At 43.0% G+C, this 21,763-nt stretch overlaps 1 protein-coding gene across 1 annotated transcript in view; it reads right to left on the reverse strand.

Moving 5' to 3' along the window:
• The window catches only part of AKR1D1 (aldo-keto reductase family 1 member D1), a 95,982-nt gene extending 85,247 nt beyond the window's left edge, over window positions 1-10,735 (reverse strand). The window contains exon 1 of the mRNA XM_074949676.1: window positions 10,715-10,735. The gene's annotated coding sequence lies outside the window, so the exon portion shown is untranslated. The remainder of the gene's footprint in view (window positions 1-10,714) is intronic.
• Window positions 10,736-21,763: the final 11,028 nt, after the last annotated feature.

Raw genomic sequence — 21,763 nt, forward strand, 5'->3', positions numbered from 1 at the left:
CCATCACATAATTCTCTTGGTTGTATCTTGTGCTTTGTAGCCTTCTCAGTTAATTTCTAATATATTTTTCCCCACACCCCTGCACTGAATAAATAGATGTTTTCAATTTTTCCCTACCTCAGGTTTTTTCCTAGCATGTTGAGGGGGCAGATAACCGGCTTGTTTCTCTTCCTTATCTCCAGTAAGAAACCAAACATACCAAAAACCTAACTCAATGGGTAAACCCAAGTTCCCACCTGTCCTGTTATTAGCACAGCAGGTGTACAGATCAGAACTTGTTATTCAACAACAGAATGCTTGGCACAAGCTGCCCAGCAAAAATACTAGAGAGAGAACTTCTTTGTGCATCTGAAGAAGTGGTTTTTTACCCACAAAAGTTTATGCCCAAATAAATCTGTTAGTCTTTAAGGTGCCACCAGACTCCTTGTTGTTTTTGTGGATACAGACTAACATGGCCACCCCCTGATGGGCGTGGACTAACATGGCCACCCCCCTTAACACTTGCAATGTTCTCCCTCTTTTGCTTAGTACTATTAATGCAGATTATAATTCTAAAAGCACTGGTGGTTCTGAGATCATGAAGCTCCTAAAGCCTCCAATTTCTACTGATCCAGCTCTTTTGCTTTCAGCTTCAGCCACCACCACAGAGTCTTGCCTTTGAAGTACGTATGAGTTGGGTTAATGCCACCTTCAGTGGAGGAAATCTGCTGACTTGTAAAGACAGCCTTGCAGGTAAGCCCCAAGGAAAAACTTTAAAAACCTGCTGGTTTCTCTTACTGAAAGCATTTCCTGTGGCTACTTCAAAGATTTCAAAGGCAGGTTTCACTGGTGCCCCCTACCACTGACATACACACAGGAAATGCTCTCAGAAGGAGAAACTGGCAATGCAAAAGAGCAGTCTTCAAAGTACCCATAGGCAGACTTAATAGTCTTATCAGTGGATTATTAAAGTGTGCCCACACATGCTTTAATGTGCCAGGCAACACAACTTTTGGTATAGCACCTCCATGTGAACTGCATCGCCTAATGTCCTCTTCCTTTCTTTGGTGGGTGCCACCTCTGGTTCAGTGACCAGGGAAGGAATCCTTAGCACAGGGAAGTGTATTCAGCATCAGGGGCATCAAAGGAGAGGCCTTTAAAGGTCTACTCAAACTGCCAAGCTTTATGACCATAGGTTGTAGGTGGGGGCAGGATCTATTATTCCATTCAGGTTCTCATACCACGCTCCTCACCCTGGTATCCAAAGCTGGTCAAAAGTTTTCACTGGAGACTTTTTTTTTTGGATTGAACATGGCCTTTCTGGTTTTTTCACTGAAACACTCACAAATCCAAACATCTCTCTCTTCTTCCTCTCCCCACCATTTTTCTTTTCCCCTAATGCCGCTGACCTGGGGGGAGGGGGTGGGGTATTTATATTTAAAAATTGGGAAACATCAACATGTTTTATGAAATAGCTGTGTTTTGAACTGAAGTGCCCATATTCTGTCTTCCTCCTGAATAAACCTATCTTCCAGCTGGTGTAGCTGCTTCTGCTGTGCCACTGTCCTAGTGAAGAACTGTTGTATGCAGTGTAGCTGTAGCCATGTCGTTCCCACCTTGTCTGTCTAGTGAAGAGCTGTCATGTTATCTTATGCTGTGATGTAGTATTGTATTTGAGGCTTTAAAAATGCCTTCCATCCAAGAATATTAGCACCCTCCACACATGTTAATGAATTAACCTGCACACTGCCTCTGACAATCAAGTAGTAGTATCCCCATTTTAGATGAGCAAACGGAGGCAAAATTAAGTGAGGGGGTGGGGTGGGGCAGTTCATGCTTTATAGGCCCAGGTGTAGCCCAGGCCTGGATTAGGCTCAGGCAGCTCCAGTTCAGGGGAGCTGGGCTCAGTCGAAACACAGAGACCAGCTACCCTGTGACAGTCCATTACTAGATGAAAGTGGTAGAATTATCAGTAACTGTGCAGAAAAGGCAGAACTTTTTAATGAATCTCTGTTCTGTAGTTGGGGGAGTGGGGAACAGATGAAGTCTCATCATTTGGTGATACCTGTGGAATGGAAAGTGTGTTATCTCAGGAGGATGTTAAAGAGTAGCTACTAAGAGTTTTAAAACAGGTGGCTATGGAGCTCGCTGAACCACTAACGTTGCCTCTCAGTAAATCTTGGAACACTGTGGAAGTTCCAGAAGACTGGAAGAAAGCTAATGTTGTGCTACTATTTAAAAAGGGTGAACAGGATGACCTGGGTAACAATAGGCCTGTCAGTCTGACATTGATCCTAGGCAAGATAATGGAGCAGCTGATATGGGACGCAATGAATGAAGAATGAAAGCAAGGCAACATAACTAATGCCAGTCAACATGGGTTTATGGAAAATAAATCCTGTCAAACTAACTTGATATGTTTCTTTTATGAGATTACAAGTTACGTTGATAAAGGTAATAGTGTTGATGTAATATGCTTAGACACCTGTAAGTTATTTGACTTGACACCACATGACATTCTGATTAAAAAACAGAATGGTATTTGTCTATTCGTGGTCCCACACAGCGACATGGGGAGCTACACCAATCTGGTTCCAACTCTGCATTTAAATCCTTGTTGTGACCCAGCCCTCTGGCCAGATCCTTAATAGTCACTGTCCACTTCAGGAAAATGGGGAGTTGGAAGTTCTGTGGCCTGGGTTTAGGACTTCCTTCTCCAAAAGTCTTTGGATGGAGTAGGTAGGAGGAACCTAGGCCTGCCCAATCCATTGGGTTCCAGCTCAGGATTCTTGTTTGGAACAGCCAGAGCTCGTCCTTATCAGTTCCTTGAGCTACTTGCTACTGCTCCTTCTCTGTAGACTTCCTCAGCTTCTTGTCCTGCTTCTCTCTTTTTTGGAGTATTGATTTGTCTGGTAGCGTCTCACCAGTGTGCTGGAGGGATCATCTCTCTACAATACCTCTGCTTCTCTAGCAGCTGCCCCCTCACCTGCCTTGCAGCCCTTTTATCCTCTCAGCTGCAGTTGGCCTGCCAGTCAGCGCTGGCTGAGCAGGCAGGCAGTCGCTTCCTTAACCCTTTGGCTGCCAAATCAGCATGGGGTGTATAGACCCCATGACAGACCTCCTCTCTTTCAATATGTGTCCTTCATATGGTTCAGCCATTTCAGCAGAGCATGTTTGGTCACTAATCCACAGCAGTTGCCTAGCTGATAGTAGCATAGTGTCTGAGTGGCCTACTTCATTGTGAGACACTCCTTTTGGAATATCGCATAGGCTCGTTCATGAGGAAGTAACTTGCAGTTCAAGTATAACACCTGATGGTTCCTCCTTGTCATGTTCTTGGGACAGCATCACCCCTGTGATGATGTCTGGAGTATGAAGAGCCTCTCAAAGTCTGGAGTTCATAAAACCAGTTAACTACATAGAATCTCTTTAATTTTTTGTAAAGCTACTTGGGCATTTGGCAGTGTGATGTACCTTTCAGGGGCTGGAGCCCTTAGTTCTGTAAGGGGTGCCACTAGTGTGGAAAACATCAGTACCAATTTTCTAGAATAGTTTGCTAGGCCTAAAAAAGCCCATACCTGTTTTTTGGTCATGGGTATGGACAGCCTCTCAAGGCCTGCACTTTATCAATTATGGGTCTGATTGCCCCATCTCCCAGGAAGTACCCTAGGTATTGGGTCTCTTTCTTGATGATAGCATATTTGGCTGGGTTCACTGTCAGTCTGGCAGCCTTTAAGGAGTGTAAAACAACTATGACTTTCTCTGTGTCTCCCAGTCCTGGCTGAAGATGACTTCATTCTCTAAGTAGGCAGCCACATAATTGGTATGTGGTCATAGGATCTTATGCATTAAGTGTTGGAAAAGGGCTGCTGTACCATGTAGGCTGAAGGCCCTGGCTGTAAATTCATAGTCCCTAGGATGTCTTCTCCCAAGGTGCTCTTGTCAGGGGGATTTGCCAATATCTATGGTCAGATCTAATGTTGTTATACACCAGGCTTGCTCCAGGTGAGACATAGGGTTGGCATTAGACTTGTTCACTTAACAGAAGTCTATGCAGAATCTGACTAAGTGGGTGGGTTTGGGGACCAGAACTGTTGGACACTTTGAGATTCCACAACAACCCCTAACCTTCGCATCTTCTCAACTTGTCTTTCAAGGACCTGGTTCCCACACCACTTTCTCTGGCCCAGTAGAACATCAGACTTGTTTGTCCCAGCCTCTCTGAGAAGATGGTATTGAACTTGCTTACCAAGAGCCCAGCCTGCCTTTGTTGCCTGGGGGTCAAGCGTTCACCTAGTTGGACCTCTGAGCCTGTAACAGGCATTGGTATTTATGGTCCTAGTTCTGGTTTATAGAAATATGGGGCTGTAAGGAACCATTCTTTGGCTGTCCAGGCTTTTAATAGATTGATATGATTTGTTTTTCCTTCTTCCAGTCTGACTGCCGAAACTCAGCACTGGCCTGACCTTCTGGGTACTCTCAAATGGGCCCTGCTATTTTGCTAATAAATTAGATTCCCAGGTGAGTAACAGTACTAGTACCTGCTCACCAGGCTTGAACTCGCTTAATCTGGCTCCTTTGGTATAGGAACCTGTTCTTGGATCACCTGGGCTCTTTATAGGTTCTGCTGTGCAAAGTCGTGAGAAACCTTCAAGTGGTCCCTAAGTTGTAGAATATACTGTACCATATTAAGAATTGGCCTGTGCCTCTCAGTCCTCTTTCACTAAGCTCATCATGTCCCTCAGCTGGGGACCACAGAGAAGCTCAAAGGAGGTGAAACTCATTGAGGCCCTTGAGTCTTATTATATCGTGAACAGAAGGTGAGGGGAGAAAAGCAGCTCTCAGCAGCAGTCAGTCTTAATGAAGTGCTTGATCATTCCCTCTAGGGTCAGATTGAACCTCTCAGCTAGGGCGTTGGTCTGGGGGTGATACGCAGAGGTAAGTTCTTAGTTCACAGTAAGTTGCATACTACTTTCATCAGTCTGGAGGTAAAATTCACACCCTGGTCAATTAAAATCTCCCTAGGTAGTCCTACCATCACAAATATCTTAAATTCCAATGCTATCACCTGGACTGTGGTTTGAAGGGGAATGGCTTCTGGGTAATGAGTGGCATAGTCTATCATGACCAGAATGTCCTCATATGCAGCAGAACATTTTTCTGTTCTGCTTCCAAGGTCTATTCCTACTCATGGAAGTACCATTTGAACCAACAGAAGGGAAGCTAATGGGGCTGGTTTTACCCACTTCAGGGCCACTAATTGGCAGTCAGACGGGATGCCTCTTACCTCCTTGTGGATCCTCAGCCAAAAGTAGTAAGGCAAGAGACAGGTGAGCATTTTTTCATGGCCAGGTGTCCCACCACTGGTATTTCATGGGACAGCCTCAGTAAATCTTTTCTGACTATGCAGGGTATGGGTATCTGGGCAAACCTTCCAGCACCTGCTGGAGGTCTCATAGTTCAAAGCATGGCAGTCAGGTAGAAAATTCTGGTCTTATTACCTCTCAGTCTACAAGAGCTATCCCTTTCTTCATAAACGCTCTAGATAGAAGGCATACTCATTTTGTTGCTCAAGATGTAAATTAGAGAACACCAATGGTTTCCCACCATCAGTGGGACTTGGCTCAGGAGGTGGAACTCTGGAGATGTAGGCCACTGTGGCTCTTCCAATTCACCCACACAACTGTCTACGTTCCTCTTGCACAAGTTTTGCCCCTCATGTCCTGTGGCATGCTTTGACCGTTTGGTTCATTGGGTCTTTGTCTAGAGCAGGAACAGGTCCTTGTCTTCAAAAGGAAAGAGTCCCGAACATCTGTTCTTTTACCTCAGCCCCTCTGTCACCGCATCAATAAAGTCTGTGTCACGGGGTTTTCCATGCACCACTTGTCTGCTGCCTCTTCCCTGTCACTGTGGGGATTAGCTCTCAAGGTCGACGTCCCTTTCCGTGGTTGCACGCTGATGCACTGTCTCTCTCTCTCAGGTCTGAAGCTCCTCTCATCCCCGGAACTGCAGCGTCCTCTTCGTGACTCAGTCCTCCAGCTAGGTCACTCAGCATTTCCCCACTTCGGGGGTACAGTCCTTCAATTGTCTCTCTCTCCCACAGTGACCTAGGCAGTCTTCCTGTTCACAGCCTTGCCAGTCTATGCCATGCCCTCAGTGGCTGGTAGGGGAACCCAGGTCAGCCCACTACTTTGGATTCCAGTCCAGGGACCCTACACCCAGCAGTCTGGGCTTTCCTCTCCTAGCCCTCACTGCTCCTTCCCTGGACTGCTTCCTACACTTCTGGTTTCCCTGATTTCTCTGGGTGTACCAGCTCCAATCCTCTTCCTAGGGAGTGACTGCAGCCTACAAGTCTCTGCAGCCTCCAAACACTCTTCCCTCTTCCCAGGGAGTGACTGCTCTTTTCCAGCAGCAGCCCTTCTCTGTTGTCAGCTACCTGGTTTTATAGGCCCCACCTATTCCTGCCCAGCTGAACCAGCTTGCAGTTAGTTCCCTGGCTCTCCCTTCAGGTGCAGCCTTTGGAGTTAATAGGCCTACCTAAAATCCTTAACTCCTTCCAGTCCTGTGTGGGGTGGACACCCCATCGCAGTCTATAACAACATCTTGAAGTGGGACCAATCCCAACCCAGATGGCCTGGGTAGGGCAACTGGTGGCTATGCCTATTGTGACATGGTCCTCTTGTCCTCCAGCAGTTAAATGGACCTTTGTTCATGGATCACAGAAATGTAGGCCTTGAAGGGACCTCAAACTCACCAAGTCCAGCCCCCTGTGCTGAGGCAAGACCAAGTAAACCTAGATGATCCCTAACAGGTGTTTGTCTAATTTGTTCTTAAAAATTTCCAATGATGGGGATTCCACAAGCTCCCTTGGTAGCCTATTCCAGAGTTTAACTACCCTTACAGTAAGAGTTTTTTCTTATATCTAACCTACGTCTTCCTTGCTGCAGATTAAGCCCATTATTTCTTGTCCTACCTTCAGTGGACATGGAGAACAATTGATCACTATCCTCTTTATAACAGCCCTTAACATTTTGAAGACTGTTATCAGGTTCCCCCTCAGTTGTCTTTTCTTAAGATTAAACGTCCAGTTTTTTAACTTTTCTTCTTAGGTCAGGTTTTCTAAACCATTTAGCACTTTTGTTGCTATCCTATGGACTCTCCAGTTTGTCCACATCTTTACTAAAGAGTGGCACCCGGATTTGGACACAATACTCTAGCTGAGGCCGGCCTCACTAGTGCTAAGTAGATCAGGACAGTTACCTCCTATGTCTTACATACGACATTCCTGTTAATACACCCCAGAATGATATTAGCCTTTTACCAACTGTGTCACACTATTGACTCATATGCAACTTGTGATCCACTAAAATCCCCATATCTTTTTCAGAGGAACCAGCACCTAGCCAGCTATTCCCATTTTGGAGTTGTATATTTGATTTTTCCTTCTTATGTATAGTACTTTGCACTTAACTATCTTTAATTTCATTTTGTTGATTTCAGACCAATTCTCCAATTTCTCAAGGTTGTTTTGAGTTCTAATCCTGTCCTCCAAAAGTGCTTACAACCCCTCCCAGTTTGGTGTCATCCATACATTTTGTAAGCGTACTCCCCACTCCATTATTCAAGTCATTAGTAAACACACTGAATAGTACTGGACCCAGTACTGACCAATGTTAGACCTCACTAGATACATCCTCCCAGTCTGACAGCAAACCATTAACTACTCTTTGAATATAGTCTTTCAACGAGTTGTGCATTCATCTTATAGTAATTTAATCTAGACCACATTTCCCTAGTTTGCATATTAGAATGTCATGTAGTACTGTGTCAAAAAGCCTTACTAAAATCAAGATACACCTACTGCTTCCTCCCATCCACTACACCAGTAATCCTGTCAAAGAAGGAAATTAGGTTGGTTTGGCATGGTTTGTTCTTGACAAATCCACGCTAGCTATTCCTTATAACCCTACAGATGCTTCCCGGGTTACGCAAGACCCAACTTACGGAAATTCACACTTACAGAAAAGGTTCCATAAGCTAGAAATAGGAGGGGATGTTTTTTTGTTTGTGTTTTTCGTGTAACATTTGGGTATATGTTTCCGACTTGCACAAAATTCGAGTTACGCAAGGCTTTCCGGAACAGAACGATTGCGCAAGTCAGGGAGCGTCTGTATTTTCCTCTAGGTGCTTACAAATTGATTTAATAATTTCTTCCAGTATCTTTCCAGGTATCAAAGTTAGGCTGACTAGTCTAGTCTATAATTCCATGAGTCCTCTTTTTCCCCCCTTTTTAAACATAGTTACTATGTTTGCCCTTCTCCAGTCTTCTGGGACCTCACCCATCCTCCAGGAGTTCTCAAAGATAATGATTCTGAGATTGCTTCAGCTAGTTCATTAAGTACCCTAGAATGAATTTCATCAGGCCATGCCAACTTGAATACATCTAACTTATCTTTAACCTGTTCTTTCCCTATTTTGCGTTCCTTCCCCCTTGTTGTTAATATTAATTGTGTTGAGTATCTGGTCACCATGATCCCTTTTATTGAAGACTGAAGCAAACTAGGCATTAAAACACCTCAGCCTTCTTGATATCATAGGTTATTAGCTTGCCTTCCATGCTAAGTAAAGGACCTACACTTTCCTTCATCTTTCCCTTGTTCCTAATGCGTTTAAAGAACGTGTTTTTATTGCTCTTTATGTCCCATGTTAGATGTACCTTTTTTGTGCCTTCACCTTTCTGATTTTGTCCCCATGTACATGGGCTATATCCTTTTGTACTCCTCCTTAGCAATTTGTCCATCTCCACTTTTTATAGGATTCCTTTTTGATTTTCAGGTCATTAAAGGCTTTCTGATAAAGCTATATTGGCCTCTTACTGTTCTTCCTATCTTTCCTTTACATCAGGATAGTTTGCCAGCTGTGCCTTTAATACTGTCTCTTTGAGAAACAGCCAGCTCTCCTGAACTCCTTTATCTCTTAGATTTTTTTCCAACAGACCTTACCTGCCAGTTTTGAGTTTGTCAAAGTCTGCTTTTTTTTAAAAAAAATCCATTGTCCTTATTCTGCTGCTCTCTTTCCTTCCTTTCCTTAAAATAATGAAATCTAACATTTTATGATCACTTTTACCCAAATTGCCTTCCACCTTCAAATTCACAACCAAATTCTTGCTGTTGGTCAGAATCAAGTCTAAAATGGCTGTTTCCCTTGTTGCTTCATTCCCTTTCTGGAACAAAAAGTTATCCCCAATGCATTCCAAGAACTTATTGGAAACTTGGTGTTGTGTTGTCATATAACTTTTCCAACAGATGTCTGCCTGGGTAATTAAAGTCTCCCATTACAACCACATCTTGTGTTTTGGATATTTCTGTTGTTTGTTCTAGAAATGCCTCATCCAGCGCGTCTTTCTGATTTGGTGGTCTACAGTAGTTCCCTACTAAATGTCACCCTTATTTTTTCCCCTTTTATCTTTACCCAGAGATTCTGAACTGGTCTGCCTTTCACCTTCTTCTGGACCTCAGAACAAGTGTATATATTTGTGATGTATAATGTGACCCCCTTCTTCCCTTTTTTTCCTGCCTGCCCTTCTAAACAGGCTATGCTCCTCTATACCAATATTCTAGTCATGAGATTTGTCCCACCAAGTCTCTGTGATGACAGTTAAGTTCAATTTCTTCCTCTTTATTCCTCATACTCCTTGCATTTGTGTATAGACATCTAAGATGCTGAGCAGACTCCCCCGCTGATTTCCCTCTTGTTGCTCTTTTGAACCTATTGTAATTTTCCATGCTGCCTTCTCTTACCTCTACCTCCCAACATCTAGCCTTCTGTTAAGGTTGTCTCTCTTTATGCTTAGCTGTGGGCTCTTTGAACCTAGTTTAAAGCCCTCCTCACTAGGTTGGTAAGTCAATGAGAAGATGCTCTTCCCCTTCTTAGTCAGGTGGACCCCAGGTCTTTTCAAAACACATCCTTCCTGGACCAGCATCCCATGGTTGAGGAAGCTGAAGCCCTCCCATCAATACCATCTGCACAGCCATGCATTAATCTCCAGGATGTGCATGTCCCTGCCTGGACCCTTACCTTCAACCTGGAGGACAGACTAGAACATCACCTGAGCCCCTGACTCCTTCTCCCTCACTCCCAGAGCCCTGTAGTCACTACTGATCTGCTCGACATCCTATAAGGCAGTATCATTAGTGCCCATCTGGATGAGCCCCATGGAGTAGTGGTCAGGCAGACTGATGAACCTCAGCAACCTTTCTGTAACCTCTTGGATGCAGGCTCAATGCAGGCAGCACATCTCCTGGGACATACATCAAGTTGGCAGATGGATGCCTCGATTGCCCTTCAAAAGGGAGTCCCCAAGCACCAGCACCCTATGCCTCCTCCTCTTGCGTGCAGTGATCATGAGGCTCCAAGTCTTAGGAACAGATGACCCCTCCTTCTCTGCAACTGGGGTTTGCTCTTCACCTCCTGTTGCCAATACAGCCTACTGGTCCTTGACAGAGATGGATGGGGGACCTGGGTGATTGGTGGACCACTCTCTTCTGGCCAAGGTGGCCAGCAACTAGTCTTCTGCCCATAGAGCAGCTGGTTTTCCTTTGTCTTCTAATGCCAGTGTATTCATCTGTAGTCGGCTAGCATCCTTCAACCCAGATGTTTCCATGTGCGTCCTATCCAAGTCCTTGTGCTGCTGGATGTTATGCAGATGAGCCCCCTCCTCCTGCAGCTCTCTTACCTGTTTCCTGAAGAACTCCAACAACAGACACTTCTCACTCCACGTGGTTCCCCCTGCCTGGCTTCCGTCAATGGGAACATGCAGTCCATATTCCTAGCAAGTCAAGACCAGGGCCTGGGTGGAAGCCTCCAGGGTCAGGATGCCTGTTTGGTGGGAGTCCCACGGTGCAGGCAGAGGAAGTGGCACTGGCAACATGTTGTTTTCCTCCCACTGTGGTCTCTTCTTTGTCGGGTACCTGCAAGTTAAGGAAAGGGGAAAAAATAACACAACCCTACCTCCCTGCCTTTCTCTACTGGCTAACTCCCTTGTCTTCCAGCTGCATTCATCTCACCAGCCACTCAGAGCCTGCATGTTTTTTAAAGCCTGAGCCCCACGCACAGCTGGTATAAGGGACTGGGCATAGGCAGTCTGACCTAGCAGTCATAGATGGTCTGGGGTCTGCATGTCACTGAGCAGGAGTTGGAGGAATCCCAAGAGCCAGGTTCAGTAAGCAAGAGTCAGTCAGGCCATGGTCAGAGACCGGAGGTCAGAGGTAGTACGAGGCTGGAATCAGGAGTCAAGAGTCAGGGTCGGAATCAGGCTGGGATCAGAGACCAGGATAAGGAGACAAGGTGAAGTCTGGACTCACAGCAAGCCAAAGTCTGTGTGGTTGCCCAGACAACTTCCCAGGGGAATCCCCAGGGTTAAATGGAGGGCTAATGACTAATGACACCAAGAAAATGGAGGTGTTTAATGCTTAATGAAAAAGAGAACCTGGGGAATTATAGTCAGCCTAACTTTGATACCCGGAAAGATATTGGAACAAATTATTAATCAATTTGTAAGCATCTGGGGGATAATAGGGTTACAAGAAATAGCCAGCATGGATTTGTCAAGAACAAATCATGCCAACCCAACCTAATTTCCTTCTTTGACAGGGTTGCTGGCCTAGAGGATAGGAGGGAGTCAGTATGTTATTTTTTAGTAAGGCTTTTGACACAGTCCCACATGACATTCTAATACGAAAACTAGGAAAATGTGGTGTACATGAAATTATTATATGGTGAGTGAACAGATGTCTGAAAGACTGTACTCAGAGTAGTTATCAATGGTTTGCTGTCGAACTGGGAGAGCATATCTAGTGGGTCCTGCAGGGGTCAGTCTTGGGTCTAGTACTATTCAATATTTTCAATATATATGTATGTTTTAAATGCATTAGAGGTATATGTAATAATCCACATACTTTATATAGCTTATGATCCATGCACATAAATAATTATGAATTAAGATCAGTGACTTTTTTCCTCAGTTGAATTACAAAAATGTGAACTAGTTTTTTTTATATACAAGTGCATCTTATTGCATAATACTGTAGTAACATTACTGAAATACCATTGGAGACCGAGAGAGATTCCCCTTATGATGGCATGGAACTCCCAAGGAAACTAATGCCAACAACTGTGGAGCTCTACATTGTAGTAGAAAATGTTTAAAGCTGGATCCACCCTGCACTACTTTAATCCTTGAATAGAGGGCTAGGATCTTCTAAATTCATTCTGTATTAACAGCTCTGCTTCCCTCATTGTGTCATTCTGGTATGCTCTACTTTTCACTGACCGCATAATTCTTCTTTCTTTCCCACTACTACTTTCTCATAGAAACATCAATAGCAAATATAATGAAAAACAGATGGATGAATACACTGAAAGCAATAAGTGATTTTAAAAATTCCTTAGCATAATTTATGCTCTCAATTTTGAATGGTTTCTCAAAAAGCCACATGCAGCCATTTTCTCTGTATCTGTAAAATAACGACCATCACAGTGTCAATATTCCCTATTTTTCATCTCATTTCTAGCCTTTAGATAATATGGTGGGCTAATATATCTAGCAGTTGAAAAGTTGGTGAGCAAAGAACTGGGTAATTCTCCAAAACGAGGGATGAGGTAGTGAATATGCTTTGTGTGGTTTTGAAAATAATTAGTTCCATACATAACATACAAAAATACAGCTTTATGAAACCGAAGGTGTGCACTGAGTAAGCAATCATACTTGGGTAAATCAAAAAACACTAATAAGTCTGTGTATTGTAATTAATATCACAGGTGCAAAAATGCACTCTGATGTAGTAATGGATTTAGGTTTCTGTCTGCTCTGGTTTAACAGAAGCTAGAGTGTCAAGAACACTTGTATAGAAGAAACAAGTGGCACAAATGTGTGTGTATGTAAATAATCATGTACAATAGATTAATAGATTCTAAGGCCAGAAGGGACCTCTGTGATCCTAGTCTGACTTTCTGCTTAACACACACTATAGGAACTAGTGCAGTGGTTCTCAAGCGTTATTTGTCCACATACCACCAGCTTGAAAAACTGATGTCTCCTTTCTGTGCACGTTCTTTTTAAACATCTCCGATTTTTAGATAGTGCCTCAAAGAGAAACAGGTTGAAGCAACCATTACTACTACTCTTCTGCTACTGCTACTGCCTTTGTGTTACTATAATGGCAAGGAGCAGATGGCACTGTGATCTATTTTGATGAGCACAGCTGAACAATGTTCAGATTTGGCTTTAACTTGTCTCTTAAATTGGAAGTTCCTGCTATTTTGTATCCGGATCGTTGCTGAACATGAGCCAGGCTTGGCTGGAAGGGGAGATGGGGGTGGGGGGTGTCTTTACTGGGATCTTCACCACCCGGAGCCTCTTTGTTAGTATATAGGCTTGTCTGCCAGCCTGAGATAGAATTTTGGGTTTGATGCTCTGATACTCCTATCTTATACTAATATGTGTGAAGAACAATGAACAAAGAGACTGTTGCATTTCCCACAACTAGATGGGGCTTTTAGTACAATGGGAAAAGATAAGGGATACAGCTAAAGTGTTTCTGGGCATGGTGGGAATGTAATATATGACCGCACACTTAGACTGCCTCAACTCCTTATCTCAAGGCAAGGTCAAGCAACCAGTTAGGAGGAGCAAGGAGGGCTGGGCGGAAGGCATAAGAAACACTAAAAGCCGAAGAAAGACTTGGCCTTGGCCAGAACACAACCTCACTCCTTACCCTCCATGGGGTACAAAAGCGGTGGGACGAAGACCCCAACTCATGACTCTCAAAAATGGAAAAGGATCGTAAGTTGTAAGGAGTGTGACTAGGGGTGTGCACTGCAGGTTGGAGGAAATGGGAATGGGGAACGGGGACACAGGCAAGGCTCAGAGCTGGGAAGATGGATATGAGGTAAAGGGTCTGCGGCGTCAGAGCTGGGAACGGAACACTAGGAAACAGACTCTGCTGGTGTGTACAGCTATGAATATGCTTGCTTGGAACTAACCCCAATAAACATTGAATTGCCTGCTCTTCAGACTTCTGGTCTTCTGCTTTCTGTCTGCATGACAAGAACCAGGGGAGAGGGTGAAGGGAAAGCCCTCTAACATCTTGGTGCTGTTACTCGGATACATCATGCTGGACAGGTAAGTAGCAGCCATGTAAGTCCCCAACTGTCTGTGCAGCTGTTTGGAGGGGTATGGCAGACTCTCATGATGGTAGTTGTGGGGCCTTGCAAGATGGGATCAATCTGGGATGAGATTAAAAAGGAGATGGGACGGTGTTGGGGACACAGAGGGATGGGGGCTGGCTGAGGAGCCCACCCTCCTTGGTAAATGGGTAGCAGAATGAGGTCTGTGCCCATGGGGACAGGATGCCTTCCAGGGAAAGGAGGCAGTTAAGTCCACTTGTAAGAGGTTTGAAGTAAAGACAGCATTATGGGAGGCTGCCAGTAATCTTTCAAGTTCAGTGCTACTCCAGCAAAGGCAACTGGAGGATTGTAAATTAGAGTTAGGAGTGGCTAAAGATAATTTTGCAAAACAGGGTTTGGAGTCAGAAGCAGAGTTAACAGACCATCTTAAGAGAGGGGAGCTGCGACTTGGTTGTATGGGAATGAAGAAACAAAATATTTCAAAGTGAAAAGCAGATAGTGAGCCAGTTAGCTCATGGAGGTGCTTGGAAGCAGTTGACTGCAACGGAGAAAGGCACTCCTGCAACTCACTTGAGGTGCAAACAAAAGAAACAGACACTGGGGGAACAAATTCAGGGTTTGCAGGAACAGGTAACAACCCTCACTCTTCTCCCAGAGCAGGGACAAAAATCTAGGGGTAAGGGTTCTCAACTGTTTTAACTGACAGCCTGTACTTCAAACTAACCTCACAGGGTTAATCGGTTGCTTTCTACCCCACCCACCTCTCTCACACTTTCGGTTTTCTGAAGTTTTAATGGAGGGTACTTTGGATACTTAGTGAAAAGTTTTTTTGGACAAAGCATGACAGAAGTCTGCTGGATTCCATTTAAATTTTTGGAGCAAAAGATCCATGGGTGACCATGGAGACAAATGTTTTACTGCCTTTTTAAATAATCCCAAATTAAAGGAAGCACAGAGTAAGGCAGCTGTGTCGCAGAGGTTACAGGCAAAATGTACCACCTTAAAGAATTGAATTCAGAAGTAAGTGATTTAAAGTGAGTGAAGAGTTACAAGTAGCTTTGGCAGAAATTAATGCTAGAGTTTGGAGGGAATTTGAAGGGAAGTAAACAGTTGGGAGTTGTGGAAATGTTAAAAAGTAACGGTTGTGAAGATGTTAAAGAGTAACAGTTGTGGTGTCATAAGAAAGAAGTTTTTGGTTTGATAATAAAATCCAGCTATGTAAATATATGTTCAACTCGGTACAGTCATATTAGGTGGAACCCTGGTAGTTAAACAAATTATACAAGGGGGTCAGGTGGCTACTATCACCACTGTTTTTATCCCCAGTTTTTCTTTACAGTTATTCTGAAGGAAAATGGGCCCTTTTCCCACAGAAATGGTTTGTAAATATGATTTAATCAAAATCACTAAAGAAACTTGACTGTCTCTGATTGTACAAGATGGGAATGTAATCTGAATACAGTTGTGTAAAAAAAAATTAATGAAAGCAGTGCGAGGGTATTAGGCAAAAGAGAATTTGTGTGTGTGTGTGTGTGTGTGTAAATATTTTTGTGTAATTATGTAAGGTTTTAAGGACCTATACCAGCAATCATGGTTTGTAAAATCCTGTTTGTTTGTTTAAGATAAATTGGGTTGGTTTTGTTTTATTTTTTAAATTAAAAAAAAAAAAAACATTGCCACTAAAACTCCATTTGAATCTCTCATTCAGAGTTGCAACACTGACAGATTCCTGTGCCAGAGAGAGCCAGCAAGTGTGATGTGGCTTTGGTATTTAGCATGTAACCCTTTGGGTACTTCCATCTTTTTATAACGTTTAATATCTTTTTTAAATAAAGACCAAAGAATGTGACCCTGGCTGGGGCAGCCAGAACTGGGAGTATGGGGAGAAATTCTGGATCCATATTTTGGCAATAAATAGCAGCTAAGAACTGCAGGAGAGGAACAAAAAGTTAAGACAGTGCACCTCTGAAGCAAAGGTAGGGTGAAATGTACAAAGAAGCAATGTAATGACATGACATGCTGTTTCTAGGGACTTTATTAAATTGAGTGAAACCTCTGATTACACATATTTAACAAAGCAGGCATATCTATCAAATCTTAGTGTATTCAAAAAAGTTGGACAGGTGCTGCTGGGCTTCTCTGAAAGTGAGTATACTTTGAGTATTGAATAAATGGTAACCAAATAGTGAAGTATCTATTTGTCCTCTGTCTATTTTGCTGGGTATGTAACTGGTGCATTAATTTTTCCATAACAACCTCCCATATTTTAAACATTCCTCTAGAGTTGGACTATTTGTTTTCCTACGAGAGGCTACCAGTAATCTAGCAGCCACCCTGAACTTACTCTTGGCCTTTCATTATTCTGTATAAAGTCTAACACCACCCTCTATATTCCTGCTAGGATTTTACCTAGGATGATTACAGACCTATTTTGAAACAAGAAAGATATCCTTGGCAAAATGTTCATTTTTGACAGTGGCTGCTCTTCACAACCAAAAAACTGCATACTTCCCCAAATACTCCAGATCTTTTTTCATTTGCTGAAGCAGTGGTTTGACATTTTAATCACAGAGCTCTTCTAGGTTGTTTTGAGATTTGAACTCTCAGGGATCGTATAGAACTTGTTGCTGATTTGCATCCAAAAGTTTTCTGGAAGAATGACTTCTCAGAGTTTGGCAAATTAATAGCTCACATTTCAAATTTGGCATAATTTACTTTGAATCCAGATGTTTTCCCAAAGTCATGGATTTCTTTCATTATTTATTTTAGGAAAATGTTTGGGTTAGATAAAAATATTAGATGGTCATCCTATAAAGTTGTTTTCTGATGTGTTCCTGCAAGGTTTATTCTTTCATAGTTTCATTGTTCCTTATCCTCTGGCCATGGAGCCTTTTGCACAATGTGAAAAGTAAAGGAGACAATGAATATTGCTGCCTAGTCCCTCTGTAACTCGAACAGGGGGAGCTATAACCCCATTAACTTGCACACCTGCTTTTGGTATAAAGAGGCTCACTATACTCTTTACTACCCTGAAAGGGGAGAGACTCTTAACAATCCATTCAGCAAGTTGGAGTCTTAGTGAGCAAGTACCAGACAAGGCGCTAGTTGGTGATTGGCTGAACGAAAAGAAAACTGAGGGAGACTTGCCATAACACTCACTCAGCTTTGGTGGCCATCTACAGGTAAAAGCAATCCTGGACATGGGCCTTTGATCTTGGGACTCCTTGGGGCTGCAGGTTTTGCAGCTGTTCTGAACCAGCCTTGTATGCACATATCTTCTGGAATGAGAGGAGCTCTGGCAGTGCGATACGGACTTCGCAAGTTCGCCTCAGCATCTTGCACTGTGCAACTGAGCACAAGCTGAAGGCTAGGCATAGTGGAAAGCCAGCCAGCTGAGGACAGCACCCATTTGCACAGCCACAGCACACAATACACTGCTAAATAAAACTGCTATGCCAGCATGGTCAGTGAGTGTTCACCATTATGGCTGAAAGCAGCCAGGAAAGAGCACCGTACTGCTAGGCATTTCCTGGCATGCCACAGTAAGTGCAATGAGTGAAACTGAAATGTCTGGTATTGTTTTTTTCAGAGCTTTTGGCAAGAATTGAAGAGGAATCTGCAAAAATTGCAGTATTTCTAGGGAGATGGAAGGTTGCAGTTACGCCATGAAGGTGGCCATGTTTGCGTGAAAAGGCTGATTTAAAAAAAAAACCACAGGAAAAACAGAAGATTTTGATTGCTATTTACTGGCTTGCTTCTGCTCTCACTGAAGTCAGTGAGGATTTAACTGCTAACTTCAGGGGGAACAGGGTCTAGCATATTAACACTCAATCAGCCACTTCTTTAGAATGAAAGAACGTCTTCTCATCATACACAGTTAAATATAGGTTGGAACTTACCTAAAAGTGCTCAGAGTTGACTGTCTTCCCCCATAGACTTTGTCTGCCTTAACAGAATAAGTGAGCTTTCCTGGATTTCATTTTTTTTAAAGTTACTTTTTTTAAAAAGGTCAGTTCCATTTATCTGAACCTAATGTTAAAAGAAAGCTCCCATGACTTTTTAAAATGTTTCCCAGTGACTGAGTGCTGGTACAGTAGGTCTTTAAAAACCCTGTTGAATTTCATTCCAGTTTTTATTAGAAAACAAACACTTGCCAAAAAGCTGTTTCAAAAGTTCCTTTTTATGTCAGTGTTAGAGCAAAACTCTCCCCACGAAATCTGAAACCAGACAAGTTGAGTTCTGATACTTTGTTACAAATCAAAATTCAGGATACCTTTCTGAAAGAAAAGGAGTACCTGTGGCACCTTAGAGACTAACAAATTTATTTGAGCATAAGCTTTTGTGAGGAATGCATCTGATGAAGTGAGCTGTAGCTCACAAAAGCTTATGCTCAAATAAATTGGTAAGTCTCTAAGGTGTCACAAGTCCTCCTTTTCTTTTTGCGAATACAGACTAACATGGCTGCTACTCTGAAACCTTTCTGAAAGGTTTATGAACCTTCTGGAGAGTTAAGGTCCAAATTTTATTGGTCGTGAGCAGATTTATCACTAGAGTTGTGCAAATAGATTTTTTTTTTTCAGTTTGCTGGCTGAAGTGAAAAATTGGAAGAAAAAAAAATACAAAAACCCCTTCATTTCAGATTGACCCAAAACAAAAATTGTTTTCTTTTTCTTGGCAAAACAGAAAACCGAAGAAGTTCATGTTGGATCAAATGACATTTTTTGTTTTGATTTTAGGCATTTTTAAACAAAGGAAAGGAAATTTGGAAATAACATTGCCAAAAGAAGAGGAAGATGAGGTGGGTGTATCTCTGCCTTTAGACCTGCATTTGGCACACTCCCTAGGATGTTTGAGACCAAGGTTCAAGTCCCCGCTCTCCCTGATTTGGAGTAGGGTTTTTAACGTGCATCTCCCATATTGCAGGTGAGCACCTAACCAGTGGGTTATACAGTAATCTGGCGTAGGTCTTTCTCAGTGTCTCCTGTGGAACTTGTTCCACTTTGTATATAACATACGTAAATAGTAACTGGAGCAGGAACTGGAACTCAAGTGTCCGCTCTCTCACATGAGTGCCCTTAACTACCAGGCTCTAGAGTTATTCTAACTCTCTCTGGCCCAATGAGCCACCCACCACCACCTCCAGTGGTTTTGTGAATAGCACTTATGGGCACGTCTATAATGCAAAGAAGAATCCAAGTCAGTTAACTCAGCTCTCGGGGCCCAGGCTGTGAAGCTAAAAATAGCAGCATAGATGTTCCCCACTCGGGCTCTGAGACCCTCTCCGCTCGCTGGGTTTTAGAGCCTGAGCTCCAGCCTGTGTGGGAAGGTCTACACTGCTAATTTTAGCTCTGCAGCCTGGCCTCTGCAAGCCTGAGTCAATTTACCCAGGCTCTGAGACTTGGTGGTACAGGCTTTTCTTTGCAGTGCAGACATACCCTAAGTCCCCCTGTGAATCTATGCCCCCTATCCCCAAATTCTTCTCTAAAGCTATTTGGCAGATTTATGTCAAATTTACAGTTTCATTGGATCAGAAACTGCATTTTTTGGCAAATAAACTATTCCCCTGAAAAACTGTACCCAGGTCTGTTAATCTCTTCTGTCTCACAGGTAGGTGGAAGTCAGCACACCATTTGAACTAAGGTCAAAAGTTCATGTGAACTGAACTAGCCACATTTTCCATCACTCTGAGTGCAGTGCTGGGGACCAGTGATGATCTCCTAGTAAGTCACACCTCTGAGAGAGGTAGTTAAGAGGACTAAACCCCAACATAGATGGTGCTAGGTTGATGGAAGAATTATTTTGTCAACCTAGCTTCCGCCTCTCAGAGAGGTGGAGTCAGGGCCGGGTTATGACATTCTGAGGCCCTAAACTATGTCAAGTGTAAGAGGCCCCATACCATAAAAAAAAAAAAAAAAAGAATGTATCATTTTCACAGAAAGGACATTGGCTATATAAAAACAAAGGCTTTATATTCGCCTATATACAAAGGCGAAGTTGTAAAACTGGAATAATAATCTTCATTTTCAGCAGCCCTCTCTGTAATGATGACATCATGACAGAAATAAATTGTAGACACATTCTTTGAACTAATTGCATATCTAAGTAAAGTAGAAGTAAACAATACAATATTTTAAAAAATCTAGTAAATTGTATTATTTACTTTAAGAGTTCTGAGGAAATTTTTCTTCTCTATTGGGGCATCTAAACTGTGGAATTCCTTGTCTAAATACACAATGAGACTCTTAGAGGATATCAGATGGCAAGAGAGGATATAGGATGCAGATAACCCACAAGCTTAAAGCTCAGCTATTATGTGTATAGATATGAATTACACCCAGGTAATAAGCCAGCCATCAGAAAATTGTATGCGAGTTGTATTTTTCTAATAAATTGATTTGTTTTGTTTTTATAGAAGGTTATGCTGAATTACCTAATATGGGTTGTAAAATTAGTAGCAGAAAGCTTTTATTGAAACCAACAACAATTTAATTTTATATTATAAATGTTGAGATTTATATATCTATACACCAACAACAAATATTTTATTAAAATTATATATGCTGTGACAGGGTCAGGCCAGATGGCTACAGGAGAGTGATAGAAGACAGATATATTAGCCCCAAGTTAAGCAGGTCCCTTTTCCCTGGGTAAGGTAACAGGGGCAGGTCCAGAACAATCAGGAACTTGCTGGAACCAATTAAGGCAGACAGGCTAATTAGGACACCTGGAGCCAATTAAGAAGCTGCTAGAATCAATTAAGGCAGGCTAATCAGGGCACCTGGTTTAAAAAGGACCTCACTTCAGTCAGTGAGGGGTGCGCAAGGAGCTGAGACTGAGAGGGCATGCTGCTGGAGGACTGAGGAGTACAAACGCTATCTGGCATCAGGAGGAAGGTCCTGTGGTGAAGATACAGAAGGTGTTGGGAGGAGGCCATGGGGAAGTAGCCCAGGGAGTTGTAGCTGTCACACAGGTGTTACATGAAACACTGTAGACAGCTGTAATCCACAGGGTCCTGGGCTGGAACCCAGAGTAGACGGCGGGCCTGGGTTCCCCCCAGCCCCCCAACTCCCTATTGGATACAGGAGGTGTTGACCTGGACTGTGGGTCCTATCAATGGGGAAGGTCCCTGGCCTGTCCCCTGACCCTCTAGCTGGACCAGCAGAGACTGCGAGGATTGTTCTCCTTCCTTTTCCCCATGCTGGCCAGTGATGAGGTTAGCTGAGTGAACAGCAGGTTTGAGCCACTAGCAAAAGTGGCCAAACTGAGGGCCGCCATGAGTCTCTGAGGCGAGCAAATCTGCCAATAAGCACAGGACCCACCCAGGCAGAGGAGGAACTTTTTCAGAATGCCTAAAACCTGTGTTCTTTTACCAGGATATTTCTGTGAAAGTTAGTGCTGTTTTGTCTGTGTTCTCACAGGAAAACAAGAGGATATATAATTTTTTTACACCATGAATAAGGAAAATTATCCCTCTGTTCATATGAATAAATGAAAAAAGTTTGATTAATTTTGTTAGGGAAATACAAAATTTATCCAGACTATACATAAAATATATTTACAAATGTTTATTCCAATTTAATTTTTGCTACAAAACAAT

Source organism: Natator depressus, chromosome 1 (genome assembly GCF_965152275.1).
Source record: "Natator depressus isolate rNatDep1 chromosome 1, rNatDep2.hap1, whole genome shotgun sequence".
NCBI lineage: Eukaryota > Metazoa > Chordata > Testudines > Cheloniidae > Natator > Natator depressus.